Below are 19381 nucleotides of genomic sequence, written 5' to 3'. Positions count from 1 at the left end.
ATGTCAGCTGTTTGTAGTCTAAGCCAGACATCCAGTTTCCATCATGAAGAGAACAAGGCATTTCAGGGAAGAATACATTACAAAGGAAGGTGTTTGAGATCCTGCACATAGATCCTCTTTGGAAACGTTTCTGCTGTGGAGCTTTGATTAAATTCTCATCTTTCTGACCACTTGGGGTATGCAAGAGTCCCAGACAAAACTTTTGTCCCATAGTATCAGTGAACAAAGGTAATTATGTTCTATAGTTTCTTACATTTGCTACAATTCAAATACAAGGTCACCATATCCAAAGAGACTGTCAACTTTGACTCTGAGGGCATCATAGTTTCATCCCAAACACTCATTTTATGTCACTATTTCTAATTGGGAAGATTCTATCACTAAGTTTTACATCTTAAATATGATATTATTCTCATTAGTCATTTGTTGCATGGGTGTTTTTGGAAAGATGGCCTAAATGCCATGCATCAGAAAAACAAGACTGAGAACATAATTGAGATAATTAGCGTCTAAAAGATTTTACGGTGATTTTTACAGAACTCTTACACTATCAGAAAGAGATGAAATCTAGACCTGTGCATGCAAAGGCCAAGGCATATCAGTCTGGAAACAGCAAACGTGAACTCTTCCCTCACCGGGGCTTTCTACATCTGGCACCTCCGAGTCGTTCTTCCACCACTACACGGCTTTCATGAGCTCTTTTAACGTGTGAAGCTGCAGATCATTTGTGGTGAATAAAGCCCTAACGGATTACTCATTCTTAATTAAATAACCTGATTCTGTCCACTGAATCTAATGCATTAAAGTATTTAATGTTTGTTTGGTAAACTGCTTTGCTAAATGCTCCTTTGACTTTTATTGGTAATAAACATTAAGCATTTATGGCCTGTGAAAGCAGTTTCACATCTAGCTTATGCTGTTACTATTTACAGTTTGTTAATGAAATACCATTAACTTGCTCCAAACTGCAAGTTGTTTTTGTTCTACTCCTTAACTTTTATTATATAATATATAGAATAAGTCAATGAAAATTGCGTGAGCTATAAGCAACAATGGTACTTGTTACAAAAAACTTACATTGTCAAATCAAAATATGTTTACAACTATGTAAAGTTCCAACTAGCATTTTTTCTTTTATTCCTGCTTTTGCTATGTGCACACATACAGTTATTTGCACCTGCCCATTCCCGGTCTACGTTCCCTGTGAAGAAGGGGACACCACTTCGTGGGTTCCTCAAAAAGGGCATTTGAGATGCTGGTGTGGAAAGCCTGGCTCAGGCTGAATTGAAACCTTTTCTACGTATCACACTGGCTTCACCCAACTACAGCTATCTGACATTAGTAGCTAAAGCGTGCCTGCTTAACAGTAAGAACCTTTTTTCTTTTTCCCCACAGAAAAATATACATGTGCTCCTCTTTCTGTATACTAACACAATACAGCCCTTGAGTGCTCCTGAAATTTAAGAACAACTGCCTGTGTATGCAAGTGATTTGTGTTGCTACACAGAACAAGCAATGCATTTTATCTGCGGGGGTATAAAATACAGGATTCTGCCAATTTAGTGGTCTCCTGTCTGTCCTGTGCAATGGCAAACATCTTAAGTGAGCATGACTGCCTGCAAGGAGGCATGCGCTGTATTTACGGGGGAAGATAAACCAACATTGTGGTTTTTGAGATACTTCCTTTGCTTTTGGATTTGTTTGCAAGTGGTTTTCTTTGCATGTCGGACATACATCACAAACATACTTATTGAATATAAGGCATAATCACCTCTTCTGTTTATCTGCTTGGCCAGTGTTCACAGGGAGGAACATACCGCTTGACATTTGTCTATTCACTTTGCAATGCAGACTTGAAAATAGAAAGAGATAGCATGGCTCGGTTGTTCTGATACATTTGATTCCTCTAATGAAACCATTATTGTGACAGTGCTGCTTTGTCAAATGGAAATAGTTAAGAGTGATTAATTATTTTCCTTAGGAGATATCTAATTTTGATAAAAAATTTCATTAAATAAATGAGATGGCAACAATTCCAGCTGTTGTATGCTTAAGAATGACAACACATCTATCAAGCAATAAATAATGTACAGTTTTGGAAGAGGTGACATCTAAGATAAGCCCGAGTTACAGATTTAGCTATGGATAAGGGCAATATCTGGCTAACGAGGTACCTGTGGGGTGCCAGGCAGGGTTCAGAAGGATTTCAGTCTCAGACCAGCACTACTGCTGATGCCAGCAGAGACATGGGTGCTTGGGTCACTGTTCAGCCAGGCCCACCCCACTGACAAGAGAAACAGAAACCTGCAAATGTTTGGCCTATCTTTACTCCACCTGCTCTCCCATAGGGATAACAACAAGCCCCCGCGGTGGAAAGGAGTAAGCCAAGAGACAGCTGGAAACAGCTGATAATCGATAGAGCAATGGCACTACGGAGCAGCTACAGGGTTATACCTGTGCCCAAAACGTGCTGCAAAAGGCAGCGTTCGCCCTGCTAGGGCCAGTTCTCAGGGTTTTGGAAATGGGTTGGTGCAAATAAAAACCCTGCGCTGAAGAAACGATGGGACAGAGCCAGGCACAGACCAGCCTTTGAGAGGGAGGGATGTCCTTGGGCTGCCTTTTGGGTGGCTTCACTGACATTTTAAAGTCTCCACATTTGCATCTTTGCCGCTGGGTACTGCTCAAGGGTGAGCTGTACAATCTTCCCGTTGGCTGATTTACTGAGGTATGATTTTTTTTTTTTTGCTTGAAGTCCTTTTAATTTAATATTGATTATTGTAGAGCGCTGTAAGGTAACAGCATGAAAGTGTTATTAACTTGCTGGTAGGGTACATTTTATCTTTGAAAAAAAAAATAAGAAAAGAAACGTTTATGTGTGAAGGTTTTAATCATCTTCTATAGCTCCATGATGAATAAGTGGAACATTGAGAAATTTTGATTTTTAGACTCAAGTCATACAATCACGGAGAAAAAAAAAAAAAAAAACACACAACAATCCCACACTCCTATCCACCTACCTCCCCAAGATCCAGGCAGGAGTAAGCTAAGAGGTGGCTAAAAGAAGCCAATCTATTCTTAACCTTGCTTCATAAATGACAGCAAAATTAAATGGAAGCAATCATGAATCATAGGAGGATCAGAGCTGGGTAACTAATTGGCCTATTTTCTGTACTGTCAGAATCCTCTCGGGCAATTTTCCTCAATTATAACTGCAAATCAGCATGTTATTTCCTCCTCACAAACTACCCATTGCTGAGGGACTAACTAGGTGTCCCAGGATATTTCCTGATCTATTGCTGGAGACTGATTCCCACTGTTAAATAATTACAGGAAGTTCAGAGTCCCGCATTGGAGGGGGGGAATATCTATTTTACCTATTAAGACCTACCCATTAAGAAAATGAAAACCTTAATTACAGAGAATAAACCTTATTTTTAATACTAGGCTTTCCTAATAATTGGGGATAGTCTTTGATCAAAGCTAGGGACAGCCTTAACAGAATATACTCAGTGCTGTCTCTTCAGATATTGATTTCCCTTCAGTATGAAGGCTATAATACTAAAATTCTGTCAACTATAGAGTCCATTGGAAAAGAGGACAGCAGTTATTCACTGCTATTGTTCAGGGGTATCAAAGATATGAATAAACTTGCATGCAATTACAGCAACCAAGTAAAGCTGGTTGCTTCTCCTGCTGCATGCTAATCACACACAATGTACATTTCACCTGTTACTTGTATTCTTCAAGATGCATTACGATGTCTCTTATTTAGTTAACCTCAAGTTTCCCTTCTAATGTCAAATATGTAATGAAAAGACAGATCCTCATATTTTCTAAAGGATAAACACCACCTCCAAGAGATCCCTTTGGAAAAAGGAAGGTGACAGAACAATTGAAACTTCTAAACTATATTATCTAAGTTTCCTCATTTCGTGCAGACTGTAAAAATATATAGACAAACCTGATCTGAAAAGAAAGCTAAGAAATCATGTTGGTTTTACTCATTTCAGAGCAGTGGTACTTCACTGGATGACAAAGTGTTTGGGCTTCCCAGGTGACAGGTACGGCAGACTCACTGTGACCTGGCAGGACCGTGAGGAACACCTACGTGTAACAGGTTTCTGTACGTTTGCTTGGTTTTTAGTCTTTCCCACTGTTGGCAGCTTGCCTGCCCAGGGGCTGAGCTGGATTTGCTTTCAGAGCAATTTCTTCTAGCTCATTAGTAACGACAGGTTCATTTTCCCTGGTAACGCCTGTGCCAAGTGCTACGTGGGCCTTTACCCATCTTTCACATATACTTGACATTAAGAGAAGAATTATTACAGGTAGTATGCAGACATCTTTCTTTGCTGCTTGAGCTGAGAAACAGTTTGTGGATTCAGCATCAATGATACAGATTCAAAACCCATCCTATGTGACAACAAAATAATGGCTTGATATTCAAAATACTTCCATCTCAGGTCAGGTAGTCAAGAACTGAAAAAACCCACAACCATAGAAAAGGTATTTTTTTGTGAAACATCTTAACAATCTTTACTACTTCATGAAGAATTTAACTTTTCCAAGCACTACTCTCAGTGGTAGCATTTTTGGCTGGGTTTTTTTTTGTTGTTGTTTGGTTGGGGTTTTGGGTTGTGGTTTTTGTTGTTGGGGTTTTGTTTATGTAGGGTTTTTTAAAGGTAGGCAGCTATCTATAAAGTAAAAGGAAATATATTTATTGTAACATCATAAAAAGACACTAGAGTATTTTTAATGTTTCTTAGTCTCAGTGACTCCAGCTGGCCTGTCACAGCAACTAGGACAGTCGTCCCAGTAAGCTCTGCCATTGCTGTCTGGGAATAGCTAAATAACCAGCAGCATCTCCAAGAAGGTCTTATGAGCTTTGCTGAAAGAGTGACATGTTAATACCTTTTCTAAGACTGGGCTGTTACCTGATACCCTGGTTTTAAATGTAGAACTTGGTCTAGTGAGATTTTGGGAGTTTCTGTATTAGTAGAATAGTACTACCATATAAATAGTGTATAGTACGTACAGAGGTTCCCCCTTTCCAGTAGTTTCTAGAAGTCCTAAAAATATCATCCGAGATTCTCAGTGCTGCACTGCAGCTCTCTAATACGGTACCTATAAGGTCTGAAGGAGGGTAGTTTCATTAAAGGTGTTGAAATGGTCGTGTTTCAATAACTTACTTTAGGTGACCTTGATTCAGTAATTTCTTTGAAGTAAAAACTGTGGTACATTCATGAGCTGTGTTCAAGATAAAGAAACACGTTTTGCCTGTCCAGTTAGGAAAAGGAAATACATTCATCTGAGGTCAAAAGGGAAAGCAACATGTGAAGAAAAACATAGAAGTGATGCAAAGGATGCTTAAAACATGCAATAGCTGCGTATTCTTTTCTGTCCTTCAATTTTACTGGGTCTTGGAGATGAGCTGTTGCAGCTCCAAAGCAGCAGCTTTTATTCAGCTGTGAACCACAGGGCACAGCATCTCCTCTTCTCTTTTGCCTGTAGGGAATTTCAGATATGCATAAAAAAGAAAGCAAGCATAACGCTATTGACTTTAGTGATGTTTAGATGTTTCACTGGTAGATCAGAGCACCATTTGGCTTAAAGCAAGAGTATGTGAAATCTATCAAGAGAACCCCAAGGAGAGCCCAGGATTCACAGCTCTCTAACAAAGACGAACTGACAGAAGGTTAAATGATGTCATTTCTAAAGCACTAAATCACTGTCTAGTGGAGGGAACCGCAGCACTGGAAAGGAGATGCCTTGAACCCACACATAATAGATGTACAGAATGGTGGTAGGTCTGATGGGGATTTCAGACCCATAACTGTTCAAAATTGCCCCCAAAAAAGTAAGAGCAGGCAGAGAGCACCAGTACTGCACCAGGACACCACCTCTAGGCTTACGTACTTTGCCAAGAACCAAGACTATTCAATGGATGCATCTTCCTTATAACCCCCATCAGAATCTACAGGTCTGGTTGATCTGCATTTTGTCTACCTTCACACCAGGTTACTGGGAAAAATTGGGAAACGCCTACAGAGGAGCCAATATTCAGGGGAAAATATTTTGGGGAAAATGCAACAGAAAGTAGCGTTTGCTACTGGTAAATTTGCATCCGGCTTCACATGTTGAAGCTTCCTGGTTTAATTCACGCCCAAATCAGCTGTAGCATTTGAAACATTTTTCCCTGGCAATTGTTAAAGAAACTCTGGAATAGAACTCGCATGAGGCAGCACGCCTGATAGTTCTTCCGCCTCATCACGGTGTGTGATATATTCCTATCTCCCGCCAAAACAGCAGTGCTATGGTGAGCAAAGAAAACTAACAAGCCGCAGCTCAAGCCTTTTATACTGCAAACCACTGCAGTTGCATTAAAACTCCATCACACAGGCAGTCATACTGAATTCATTAGAAACTATTACTGCACCTCAGGTAAAAAAAGCATATGCATGGGCCACTTCCTCCGGGGATAAAAAGCATCCTTCCCCACTAGAACATGTAACCTTTCATAAAGCCTTTTAAAAAAAGAAAACAAAAACAGCCGCTTCCTTCCCTCCTGCATAAAGCACAGACAGTGTCTGTACTAGCACCAAGCCAACACCACACTGGAAGACAAATATATTGCAGAGGAGCTCCCACGTGGGCATCAACGGCTCTCCCCGAGCTCAGAGATTAGTGTGGGGCAACAGAGAGGCAAAAGGCAAATGCCATTTTTTCCTGTTTTCCAGTGTGTAGCTACAAGATTTTCTCATTTTAGTATTATCTTGATAATAATCTACCCTGCTCTTTATATAGTATCATTCTCTTTGGTTTCCACCATGTTATATGCATGTGAATGCACCAACTCACATGCAACACAAAATTCTGTTGAGACCACCATCAGCTAAAAAACACTACACCCTTTCACGGCAGATGTTAGCATAATAAAACCTCACAGTTCTCTCTTGTTTTCTCCTGTTAGTGACATCCACTGGATTTCACCTCAAATAGAATATTTACATTTTACCTCCATTAAAGGATAATATAATTGAAGAAATGCTAGGGTGACCAACGATGACTCCTTTCTTGCATGCAGTTGCCATCTTAAGTGCGCAGAAAAAGCCAAAACACTTTTAACATATTTTTCTCAGAGGAGCTTGAACTTCTAATACATTCAATAAACTTCAGAAATTCCTTGGTGTTTTTCCTGCTTGAAACTAAGCTTCACAGCCCTGAGTGTACCAGTAGTCCTTGACCACCTTGAGCAGCCTTACATGAGGCCTCAACACCAGTTCTCGCCCAAGCTGTGGCCTGTGCAGACCTCTGTCTCTACTGAGCTCCCTCCTTTGCTGTTCCCGACTTGTTGACTCGGATTCCCAGACTGACCTTGGACCCAACTTGTCACTTGTCATTTCTGTAATGGATCACTGGGCTCTCAACAGAGCCTGCCGCCATCCACAGCCCTGTTCTGCTGCCTGGCGTGGTGCTGTGGGACTGCACCCTTGTTGGCAATGTCGCTGCCCCTACCCATGTGTGGTCACCCTTGGCTCCTGGATTGCCTGCCTTCAGGGAGCAGCCCCACTCTCGCTGCCCCCTTTCAAAAGACTCCAAATATTCTTCCCTAAAAACTTTCTTTTATATATGTGGTGTCATGTCAAGGATATATTACCCATGTGCATAATGACAGCTATATACAAGAGTGATTCAATTAAAAAAAAATATCTATAAATGGCATCACCTTGCATTAAACTTTTGACTTGAGGTGAACATAGAGTAGACTTGACATTCACATCTATTCAGGTCAGACATTTAACACTGCATGGTCCAGGTCCATCTCTCCCCAAGGAAAGGCTGTTCTTTCTTAATGAATGCGTAGCCTCGCTTTACATTTTCCCAAAGCCAAAAGTGTTTCAGTTTGAGTTTGGCTAATATCCAAGCTCAAGCTGCACAGAAACACGAGATGACTGTGAATACACTAATCAAAAATGTAGACTAAGGAAAGGGATGGAGCACTATCCCTTAAAAGAAGGGATTGATTCTGGTTTTTTCCCCTACCCCAATTTTATACCAATGTGGTGTCATATTCATTAGCAATATTACTTCTAATAACCCCTAATATGAGGGAAAAAATAATTAGACAAAGTATAGGCAAAGCCTTTGAATTCTTTGTGCACCCAAATCGTAACACCAAAACGCAAAATGCTTACAAAGGAAGACTATGCACTTACACAAAGAGTCCCTTTGAGCTCAGGAATAAACATGAGTAAATTTCAGGATTAAGACCTGAATTTAGGAATAGACGAGCCAGATTAAAGAAAATGGGACAAAAATACAACTCCTCACAGCAGGCCAAGTAAAAAAATTAAAATTTTTCCTCTAAGGTTCAGTAAACCACGATTTTTTTTATTGCTATATTTTTGTGAGGGTTTAAGGATTACGTTCAGAGGTTTACAGATGACATTTGAATAAGAAACAAGATGCCTAGAAGAGACTTGTGGCAAGTTTATTAAAAAAAAAATCAACAGCACTCAGTTTCACACCAGTACCTAGACTATGTAAATCAATTTCATCTGAGGATACTTCAGATTAAACATGCCTTTTTTTTTTTTTACCCAGACCAGTGTCTCATCTGACACATTTATTATCCACATGACTGGAAACCCCCAAAACATACAAACAGAGCAGAACTGCAATACTGCAAAAGACCTGGATAGCAGTTGGACTCATTAAACTACTTTATAGGGTCAACTTCCACACCTCTCATAGTTCAAGAAGATGGACTGCGCACATCTCCTTTAGATGTCTGCTGGGCTGAAGCTCTGCTGCTCCCAAATGAGTTGTAATGACACAATGAATGCAGCTGTGTTTGTTTAAAACAGAAGAAAGAACATTTGACATTAGAGACTTGTCAGAAGCAAAACCCAGATAGATCCTCCAGGTGCCTTCTAGTCAAAGGACTGACAGAGACTGTAAATTTTCTGTTTGCTTCCCACCTCCTGCTAATCTCCCTGCAAGACCGCATGGAGCCTCACTTCATCTTCAATACTTTAATGAGTTCTTTGATTTTATTAGATGTTCTCATTGATTTCATTTAATGATTTATATATTACCTATACTCTTGGTGACTAGGCATTTTTTCTAGTAAAGGTAAGACAAATTACAAAGGCAACCCACAATGGGTCACATAAAACTACCACAGCAGTCTCCAAGGAGATATTAATTGCCCAGTTGTGGGAACAAAGTAACCAAAGAAAAATAATACAACAAAACTGAAACCAGTTAGGGTGCTTTACATTATAGATTGAAATCCAAGGACCTAGGAGACTGAGAAGAGTGAACTTCAAAACCAGCAAAATTGGAGAGTTATTTTAATAACAGACTGGCCACTGGTGTGCAACTGGTTGTTGCAACAGTAAATTTCTACAGTTCTCAGGTTGTAAAAATCCAGGTGGGAACAAGGAGTAGAGGCAACAGCGTGGGTGTAAGGGGCTACAGCACCCTCTGCCAGCTCTTCGCACTACTTTGAAGACCTGAGTCTATAAGCCGCGCCCTGAAGCAAGATGGAATTAGCAAAATCATTTATTTCCCCAAGCATTCTAGAAGATATGGTGAAATGACATTTTCACATCAGAAATGGTGCTGTGCTCCAGTATACAGTCCAGGAGAAAGGAAAAAAAAAAAAAAAGAAGATTTATCTTGGATAATTGGTAGTTCAGCATGAGCAATCCAAAAGCAGGGGAAAAAGAAACGAAAAAAAAGGATTCATCTCAGATAATTTGTAGTTCAGCATGAGTGTTATTATACATTACATTACAGGAATTAGCATTCCACTAACAAGTGGAGAAATAATTCTTTGGGAACCACCAACTGTTTCACTATTGCTGGCTAAACAGGCCTTCTTTAGCTCCCATCTGGACAGTGTCCATACTCTAACTGGCTTCCAGAGAAGTCATCTATGTTTCTTAAACAAACATTTTTAAGCATAATAATTATTACATCAAAAGGAAAAAGTGTAAAATAAAAAGTATTTTATATATTGTATCAGGTAAGCCTGGGAAATCACCTAACAGTTATGTTAAAGTGGAGTAAAGGTTGTGAATGGGAGAATAAAATTCAAATGCAGAACCTGCTCAACATGCTGAGAATTAACGAGCTGAAGGCAACATACCCGCTAGAGTCCAGGAGGAAAAAGGTTTCCACATTTCCCCCAGAACACGTACAACTCTGCTCTCCTCCAGCAGAAAGAACCCTATTATTCAGCTGGAGAGGATTTGAAAGCTACAGCCCCCTTTGACAAGGGGATGGCATGGTCCTGCGCTGGTCTCACCCCCGGTGCAGCCACAGCCACGGGATCACAGGCTGATGCCAACCCCTGCACATGCCCCTCCTGAAAACTGCTGATGGTGCCCAATGGCAGCAGTGCTCTGCAAAGTACGACCGATTTAAGTGAGCGCATTAAATGCAATGGGCTTTCATTACAGCCTGTCATCCTTTTTATATCTTTGCTACATGAGAACCTATTGAAAAAGCCACCACTATAATCACAAATAAAGCCACAAATATGAAAACAAATAAAAGGTAAAGCAACGCATGCAGGAGATGCTGTTATTCTGCTGCTCCAGTACAAATTCAAATGATAAAGAACAGGAGGAGGCGAGAGGGGAGGCAACCAGCCTGCAACAGTCCTCCAGTCCTCCTCTGTGTACTGCTGTCCCCATTCGTATCAGCAGCTATTCCTCTACGTTGTGACTCAAGGGGATAATTAAACTATTGCTGCTCCCATTTTCCCCACAGAGCAGCACTGTTACAACAGCGCCGGCTTCTCCTACCGTAGTACGGCAGTAGCCCCTTGGGAGAGCTGCATAATGCTGCAGCCGCATGAGAGGGACCTTTCAAATATTTTCTGAAGTCAGTAGCATCGCCTGCTGCCTTCTATTACAGTTTTCAAACATCAAAGCTGCCCTTATTTCAGCATTTACTCAGGAACTATTGAGGTTTCAGTGAAACTGGGAAGATTAATTAAGTGATAGCAAGTTTGAATGTGGGAGATGAATGATTAAAAGTTCTCAAGGTAAGAGTAGGTACTATCTTTTCAGAAAATGGTAGCTACTTATATTGATGAATTTCTTGCTCAGTGGTCTATAATGTCACTTCAAGATGAGAGGCTGGAGTGCTGTAAAGAGAAATTCTCTAAAAACTACTCTGCTGACATTGTAACACCACTTAAGTAAAAAGTCAGATAATGCAGCATCACTCAAAATACTGCCAGACTGATAATATTTCTAACTTATTGAAATGAAAGAAAGACTTCTGATTTATTTGTCTTGCTTTAAGAATTATCAGAGCTGTTTAGAAGAAAATGTAAATGTAGAGGTTTAAATTATTACGTTCAAGTCAATTTTCTCTACTTATTGTCATTTTCAAGCAGATCTGCGCTTCTTAAAGTTGCAGGACTGTTAGAGATGTGGCTCTGTGCAGTAACTTCTAGGCAAGCGGGCAGAAAGGCAGGGGAGTACAGGCATGAGCAAGACAAGCTTTTCCGTCCATAGCCCAGCTCTGCACCCGGAGGCTGTACTGAGAAGCGGTACCGCACAGTGTATCCACAAGACCCTATTTGCCTTTTACTGAGCTACGGGAGCTGTTGCTGGGGGACGCACGGTTGGGGCAAGGGCTGCACAGTACAGAGAGCACGCAAGAACCAACAAGTGATAACGTTTTGTAGCAGTCTAGCGGCCAGGCAAGCTGAACAGACAGAACATGCTCCGAACCCCAATAGTACTGGTGTCTGATGCTACCTACTGCTTTTCAAGTCCTTAATTTAATAAAAATGATTAAAAACTTTAGCCTTTCCAGTTTAGCCAGTCTTTAATCCAATGCAGGGTAACAAGGCCATACCAGAGCTGCATATACATGTTCACTAGACTCTGCTAGTAGCAGAACTAAAAGATAATTTTTAATTTCAGGAGTTCCTGCTTTTTCATTTTTAAATCACTTTCTCCACGATTTATCATAGGGCAATCACAGGTCAAACATACCCAACAAAACACAAACAACCCTCTGCTGTGCAGTATAATGAAACTCAGCTAGGAACCAGTCATCGATGAAACAATCAATAGCACACATGTCTGAAGAAAGCAAGTAGGTTGTAATATCATCTGTATGCCTGACATTTACCAGCGATAACATTAATCCCTAGAAGAAATCTGCTATACCTCTCAATATTATTTTTTACGCAGAAGTATCCAAAGAATTAATTATAAAGTTGATTTTGAACAGTGCTTTAACCTGGAAATTAGTCTAGTGTTTAAATTAAGCCGTAGATTGAAATGGCTAATTGTTATTAACCCATGATTAAGTAAAAGAGCTGCAGCTACCAACTATAAAAAAAGTCTGTGCTGCTTATTGTGCTGTTCCAAGACAGGTGACCGATTTGGAGAGGCTGAGCGCATGCTAATTCCTGTGGTATCCTTAGCAGTTGGGAGAATCTCACAATCTCTCAAAATAACACCTCTGGTTATTTAAATTAGTAGGTTTTGGCCATTTTCAGAGGTGAGACACTCTGCAAGACCATTCAAGCGCTCGTTCCCTCAGACATCGGCCACTCTGCTGCTCACACAGCCCAGCTCTCAAAGCAGCCTCACGTCTAATCCCATCATACTGCACAGCGGCAAAAAGGAGAGAGGAAAAGTGAGCAAAAAAAGGCAATGGGAATGAAGTTCTTCAGTGAGCTGTCTTGGACCAAACCCTCCATTTGCCTTTCATGTAAAAAAGCCCCATGATTCACACCCTGTCAATTTGGAGACTTCATGGAGTAAAAATCTGCCTACATGAGGAAAGGACAGCAAGAGCAATATCTTTATACCACATACTTTCCCGTGCAAAGCAACCTTAGGCACATAACTCAAGAAAAACTGCTTGAAATTCATGCCTCCCAGAATACTATCTATTGAATGTCTCTTGCCTTGCAGGAAGCTGGAACAATAGGTGAATCAAAGGCAGCAGGAAAATCAGAAAAATCACCCTGTCAGGGGGCAGAGAATGGGACCTGAAAGGCAAGTACCAGAAATAGCCAGAAAATTGATATTATTTCTGTAAAAAGGAAAACGTGAAGGTTTTGCTGGGGTTAGGAAGAGAGGAAGGAAGAAAGAAATCCCAGACCAGAGCGCTTTGCCTCTCTGAAACATACTAAGGTATTTCAAGTCTAAAGATGTGCTCCATCAGCCAAGCAGAACTTTATTACTTATAGAAACATGTCAGATGTTATAGTCAAAATAAACAAACTACTGATTTATCAACAGAAATATAAAGCACAAACTTTCAAGCAAGAAACTTTCAAAGAACTTGTTGGTTTGTTTTTGTTTTGTTTTTTTTTTTTTTAAGTAAATAACATACATGCATACAGAAAGCCCTGCCATCCTATGATGCCTTCAGCAAAACCTTTCTCCAGTTGATTCTAGACGCAGAGGGGATTTGCTTTACAACCACTTGCGCAGGTCCCAGGGAGCAGCAAGGCTGCCTCCCCTCCTCAAGTCCTGTGCAGCTGCAACCCATTGTCAGAATGCAGAGGAGGAAAAGAGCAGCGATTTCTGGCTTTTTTTCCTGCTCAAATTCTACACAGAAAGCTTAGCAACCAAACTGGCTCTATCACTCAGGTACAAACTATGACAATAATCTCTGTTGTATTAAAAGGAAGGCTAATAGCATTAGAAGTGGTCAAGTCAAGAACTGAAGTACTTAGAAATATCAGAGGTTGGCACTTGTAGCTTAGCTCACCCCTCTTGAGACATATAACAATATATTATGATTTAAGCATGCTTAGTTTATCATTTACTGTTCCAGAAAGGCTGTTTCCCTAGTCAGATCATGAAATAATGCGGGATCAGCAAAAGTTACCCACCAAGCTAACAAGTATTATGTGGACTGAAGGATTTTTTTTTCAGAAACCAAATCCAGACATGTTTCCGAGTGAGCACAAAAGCACACTTTTGATAGAGGTGACATTCATCTGTCGGATTCCAATCTCTCCTCCAAAGTACGCAGGAAACCATTTTACAGATATGTACTTATTTAACACAGACCAAGTTGTAGTATCTTCCGAATTCATTCCCAGTAATGGTTGAAATATTTTTATTAAATACTCCTGAAATGGGAATATGCAAGCGTAGCAAATATCCAGCCAAGAGAATGTCAACCAGAATGATTTATATCCATCAAAGCTGTCAGGGACTGAAAATAGGACCTTTAAGCGAAAAGCATTAGACCCCCTCAACTGTGAACATGCCTGTAGTGCCTGTTTTCCTCTCATGTTGAGCAACTCTAAACACTTCCTTTACAAACTAGAAAGGCCGAACAACGGAATGGCCAGTGGAATATTCCATACCCTAGACATCACGCTCAGTGTATGGCTGGGGGGCAGGAATCTGCAATCACTGCTCAGGTCGGGCCAGGCAACACATTCACCAGGTGGTGAGTGTGACTTGTGTCTTGTATATTCTTTTACTTTTTTTTTTCCCCCCCCTTTTCTGTTATTGTTCTATCAAACTGCCTTTTTCCCCTCCTTTTCTCCTTCCTCTGCCCCACTTTGCAGGGGTGGGGGGGGGGCAGCGGGCAGGAACACAGGAACAGACAGATACGAGCAAGAGGCTGCTGGCTGGGGTAAAACCACAACAAATGCATTGAATATAACTAGTTTGAATACTAGTAAGAATTGCTACACAAAGCAGTATCCTTCATGCAAGCAAAAATTACAACATCTAAACGAATGAATACCAGAAGTGGAGATGGGTAGTGCTGCCAGATCAGCCTGAAACTTGCGTATCTAATAACAGCATGGCTGGGAGAAACATGCAGTTAAGAGGTAACATAAAGCAGGAGAGCTGTACTTGCAATTATAGGGTGACAAGGCCGTAACACTACAACATTTACACTTCATATAAATCAGCCCCTCAGATGGCCCTTAGTTGTAAAAGTGTCAGTCAGCCAAACCACCGTCCTCCATCTACCACTGTTCTCCAGAATTATGTCAATGTGCATCTCGGCACTCATGTTACCACTGAAAGAGCCACTCAGTCAGACAGAGAGCAAAAGGCCGGAGAAGTACTTGGAAAGTTTGGTGGTTTCCAAAGCAAAAACCCACAGAAGCAAACCACGTATTTGTATTTTGCTGTGATCGTAACTGTTCCACACTCACTGAACAGTAAACATTTGGAAAAACAATTACACAAAATTACAGGCCAAAATATTTTGTTACATTTACAAATAGGAATATATTTGTAAAAATGCGCATCTATTCCAGGCTAATAAGCCATTTTCACATTTGGTTTAAACATTATTCTCCAAAGATCCTTAAAACAGGCTCCTAAAACAAAAAGCACTCTCCGAGTTTCATTGGTGCTGTGTGCAGTTTATTACCTTCACCTGAGTTTCAGACAAGCCCCACTTCTCAGTTTTATCACAATTTCCTGATAATTTAACTTAAATTCTTAATACCCATTCAGTTATCCAGTCTCCAGAGTATTTTCCATTAATAATGAATCCTCTCCTGAGGACACAGAAGTGTTGGGGCTATCTCCCGGGCTGGCGAAAACAAAGGATGCCATTGACTCTGGGGGAACTGTGCTGAGTTACACTGCCTCCTTTAGCCCGAGAGATGAATTAATTTGTCCACGTTGACAAAGGGAGTTCATTAGACGAGCTCTGCTGACTTGCTATGGGGAAATCTAAGAGGTTGGTGCCCTTGTCTGTTCACCTGACTCCACCCTATAATTGATGGCAGTTTGATTTAATACACCCTTATAGGAGCTGGTCCACATTCACTTCTGCCAAGCCCGCGCAGCGGGTGGTAGGTAACTGCAGCTGCAGGATTAGGGAGGGAGCGGAGCGCTGGGACCTCCTGGCTCGCCCTCAGGTTAATGGGCATTTGCCACAACCTTCTGCGCTACCTGAAGTCATCCTGGCTCCTAACACCCTGCTCGGCTCATCCCATCTCTCGAACATCTCATGGGGTAAATGCTAACCCAAGTGAAACCAGGGAGAGGTTTGAGGTTTTTTAAATGATATCATAGTCTCATTTTTGTAATATTAGTAGCTAACTCAGAGTAGAACATTTTCTATTATTCTAGCAAGGCATTTGATGCATTGTTATTTATATGAGCAATCTAGGATACAATACATAATGAAGCCAAAATAATTAAGAACAAATCTTTGCACCCCTTATACAGCCATTCTGTGTATTTTCAAGATAGTAAGAAGAGTAAAGTGACAGGCTGCAGACAGGGGCCTGGCCCTGTGCAGGGGGTACATAGCCATTCACAAAGGTAGATTTAAAAAAAACAACCAAAATTCAACAAAAGCATATAAATGTGTAGCAGCTATGCTAAAACAAAGCAGAAACTTCATAATACTCACCATGTGTTTAGTTTTATTTAACCACAAAATAAGCGAACACAATATTAAACAGAGAAAACTGGGAACAGAAGAAGCAAGGAAGATGTCACGGTCTGGTAACAAGCCATTTTAGCCAGGGTAAAAAGCAGTATCTCCACTTCCCATTATCGTAACCTCATTAATTCTGTTATTTATGATTTATAGTCACAAACATAACTTAACCAATATTTATATAATTGTTAAATTAAAGGGCTCTTCCACACACAAAGATAGATATTTCAAGAATGAAAGATATAGTAGATAGACATCTGAAAAGAAAGTCAGATCAGCTTAAAGGAACACAAGGAGAAGCCCACCCCTGTGCAACGCTCTCGGTATGAGAGCAGCCTATCGAGCCATTCTGGTAGCCATACTTGTTCCTTCCCCATATGTAAAATTCGCATTTCGTAAGAGAAGTAAAACCACTCACAACCCACTCACCAGATCAGCTCTCTGACCAGGTTTGGAGAAACTCACTCCACACAACTGAGCAGTCCAGCGTACAGCTCCCTACCCTTGCTGCCTGCACCCACAGCACACACACAGAGTAGTGTGCCTGGCACCTCTTCAAGTGCATCAGCCCTTGCAGCTACAGCTATCTCTTGCATTAAGTATTCAAAGACATAATGAGAGAAACCACCATCTCCTCTGCTGAGGTCACTCTAAAGCATAGCAATGAGTTGCCTTTGCTTTGGAGTCAGCAACATCTGCCACTATCTTTCTCAGAAGCGATGCTGGCAGGTACTGATCTAAGACATAAAACAGGAAAATACAGAATAAAATATGTACACAGAATCAGCATCCTTTAGCTTTACCCTGGCTATGACATTTTTCTCAGTCATTCTTCATACCTGTGGTCAATGCTCCCTGGAGAAGCTCACCTTGAGACACGCAGCATGTAGCCAGGAACTAAGCTTATCATTAACAAGGCCTACACCTTCAGCAACACACCCACCTTGCTTCAGCCAGCCCAGCTGCGCCAAAGGAACCACCTTTATAAGCTGCTCCCCTCTGTCCACCACTCCTCAGACAAGTAATTTGTATTGATGACTTGCACATGATCCTCATCTCATTATTTGCCTGCACCTGTGCACAGACACCCACCTTCTTTTGGGCTGGCCATCACAATTCAAGTTCAATGAACTCACATTTGGGGAAACGTGAGCCTAATTATTCTCACTGTTTCTTTATTTATTTATAAAGGAGAGAAAGCCTGAAATTGTGCTTTACTCTCCAAAAAAGGGTGTTTTTTTCATAGATAGAGAGAGTGAGAAAGAAGGGCTTTAAGCTAAAGGCAGAAAAGGGAACACCCCCAAACAAGTATCCTAGCCTTCCGGAATGGAGAAAACATGGAAAAAAAAATGGGAAGGAAAAAAAAAAGAAAACTCATTAAAGGCGTAGAAGGATGGAAAGCCTGCCAAAGTTAACAGAGATCTTTCCATTTACTACAGCAGTCTTGAATTGGGCCTTTGGAAATGAGGCTCACCCACACAACTGCACAGACCATCGCGTGCCCCGTCTGCTACCAAGTACTCCGAGTAATCTCTATTAATTCTACTTTAATAACAAACTGGCAGTAAAGGTGCTGATACTAATTGCTGAGCATTTCTTTGCTAAAATCAATCCTTAATACTGACCACAATAAATGAGTTAGGCTTTTATATGAAATTCATACTTAAAATAGCTATGAATCTTCCTAATGTGTCATTTGACATTTGTTATTACTTGGCTGTGGACTGGCTTTGAATATTTTATGAAATATTTATGGCAGAAGGGGATATGGGATTCATAAGAGCAAGACACATACAATATGCTGAAGATTAGTGACAATTAGCACAAGGGTAAAATTAGTATAATCAACCATCACTTTCTTATGAAAAAATACAGACTTAATTGGTAGCAGGTGGATATTTCTTCCATTTTAAAACTGCACTTTGTTGGGACTGATTTGCATATTTTTCTTCACTTTTGTAGGATTAAATAAAATTCTGTTTAAATGTGAACTTTGGCTAATTAATTCCTGGTAAACAGAGAAACATTACGTTCTTTTTAAAGAAACATTTTGTAAATTCCCTTTTCATCCCCAATAATTTGTCAAAAGAAGAGAATAATAATTATGTGCATTGCGCATCCAGCTAATGCGCAACAGACTGCGAGCAGGTATAAGTGGAATTCAGGAAAAAAAATCAAGTTTGTTATGTTGTCCTTGCAGGAATGTAGACTGAGTTCAAAGTCTGAAAGTAAAAATGATTGCAAAAGTTCCACGATTAAAAAAGCAGTGTTTATAAGTTGTAATTCTCTCCAGTGATGACAGATCCCATTTTAGAGAAAGAAACACTGGTTTAGGGGACATCAGCTGTTGCTGCATTCAGTGTCTCCAAAGTGAGGTGTGTTTGGGATTTCTCTAAGTAAATTCTGTATCTGCTGTTGACAAGTGAAATCACATCCTTTCCCAACGGAGTGCCAGAAAAGACCCTGTGCGATGGCTGTGCGTTGCCCAGGTCCAGCAGCCTGAACTCCCTGAGCCAAACTCCAGCATCTTTCATTTAGGATGGAAGAAACGATTAAGCAGCCATTTGGTGAAAAGATTTTTCCGACTGAATGGAAATTCACCTGCTCTTATTTGTGCAAGGCTTGAGACAACACACACGCTTTGAAGAGATTTTGCGTCTAGCTTTATATGCACTGCTAGTGCAGAGGCAGTGAAAATAAGTCAAAATCTGCTCTCATGTACGTTGCTGCACCATCCGCTGAAGTCATATATTTAACGAGGAGCTGGAGTTTGCCTTGCGTAGCAAATCTGCAGTTACAATCATGCAACAAGACTTTTCAAGGGATAGCTGTGGCTGAAGGACCACTAAATACATGATGCCAGTCAGGGCTAAAAACCTTTGCTTTCAGAGAAGTTTGGATGGGACTCCCTGAAATGGCTTATATTTTTAGCTTGTGCCCTTCTAACTGGACTAAAGAA

The 19381-nt window shown here is 40.7% G+C and overlaps 1 protein-coding gene across 1 annotated transcript in view; it reads right to left on the bottom strand.

Moving 5' to 3' along the window:
• TENM1 (teneurin transmembrane protein 1) overlaps nt 1-17993 on the bottom strand; it is a 995213-nt gene extending 977220 nt beyond the window's left edge. The window contains exon 1 of the mRNA XM_074599876.1: nt 17262-17993. The gene's annotated coding sequence lies outside the window, so the exon portion shown is untranslated. The remainder of the gene's footprint in view (nt 1-17261) is intronic.
• Nucleotides 17994-19381: the final 1388 nt, after the last annotated feature.

The sequence above is a fragment of the Larus michahellis genome, chromosome 9 (genome assembly GCF_964199755.1).
Source record: "Larus michahellis chromosome 9, bLarMic1.1, whole genome shotgun sequence".
In the NCBI taxonomy this organism is placed as follows: Eukaryota; Metazoa; Chordata; class Aves; order Charadriiformes; family Laridae; genus Larus; species Larus michahellis.
The sequence above is the reverse complement of the archived record's forward strand: the minus strand, read 5'-3'. Positions and strand labels throughout refer to the sequence as shown.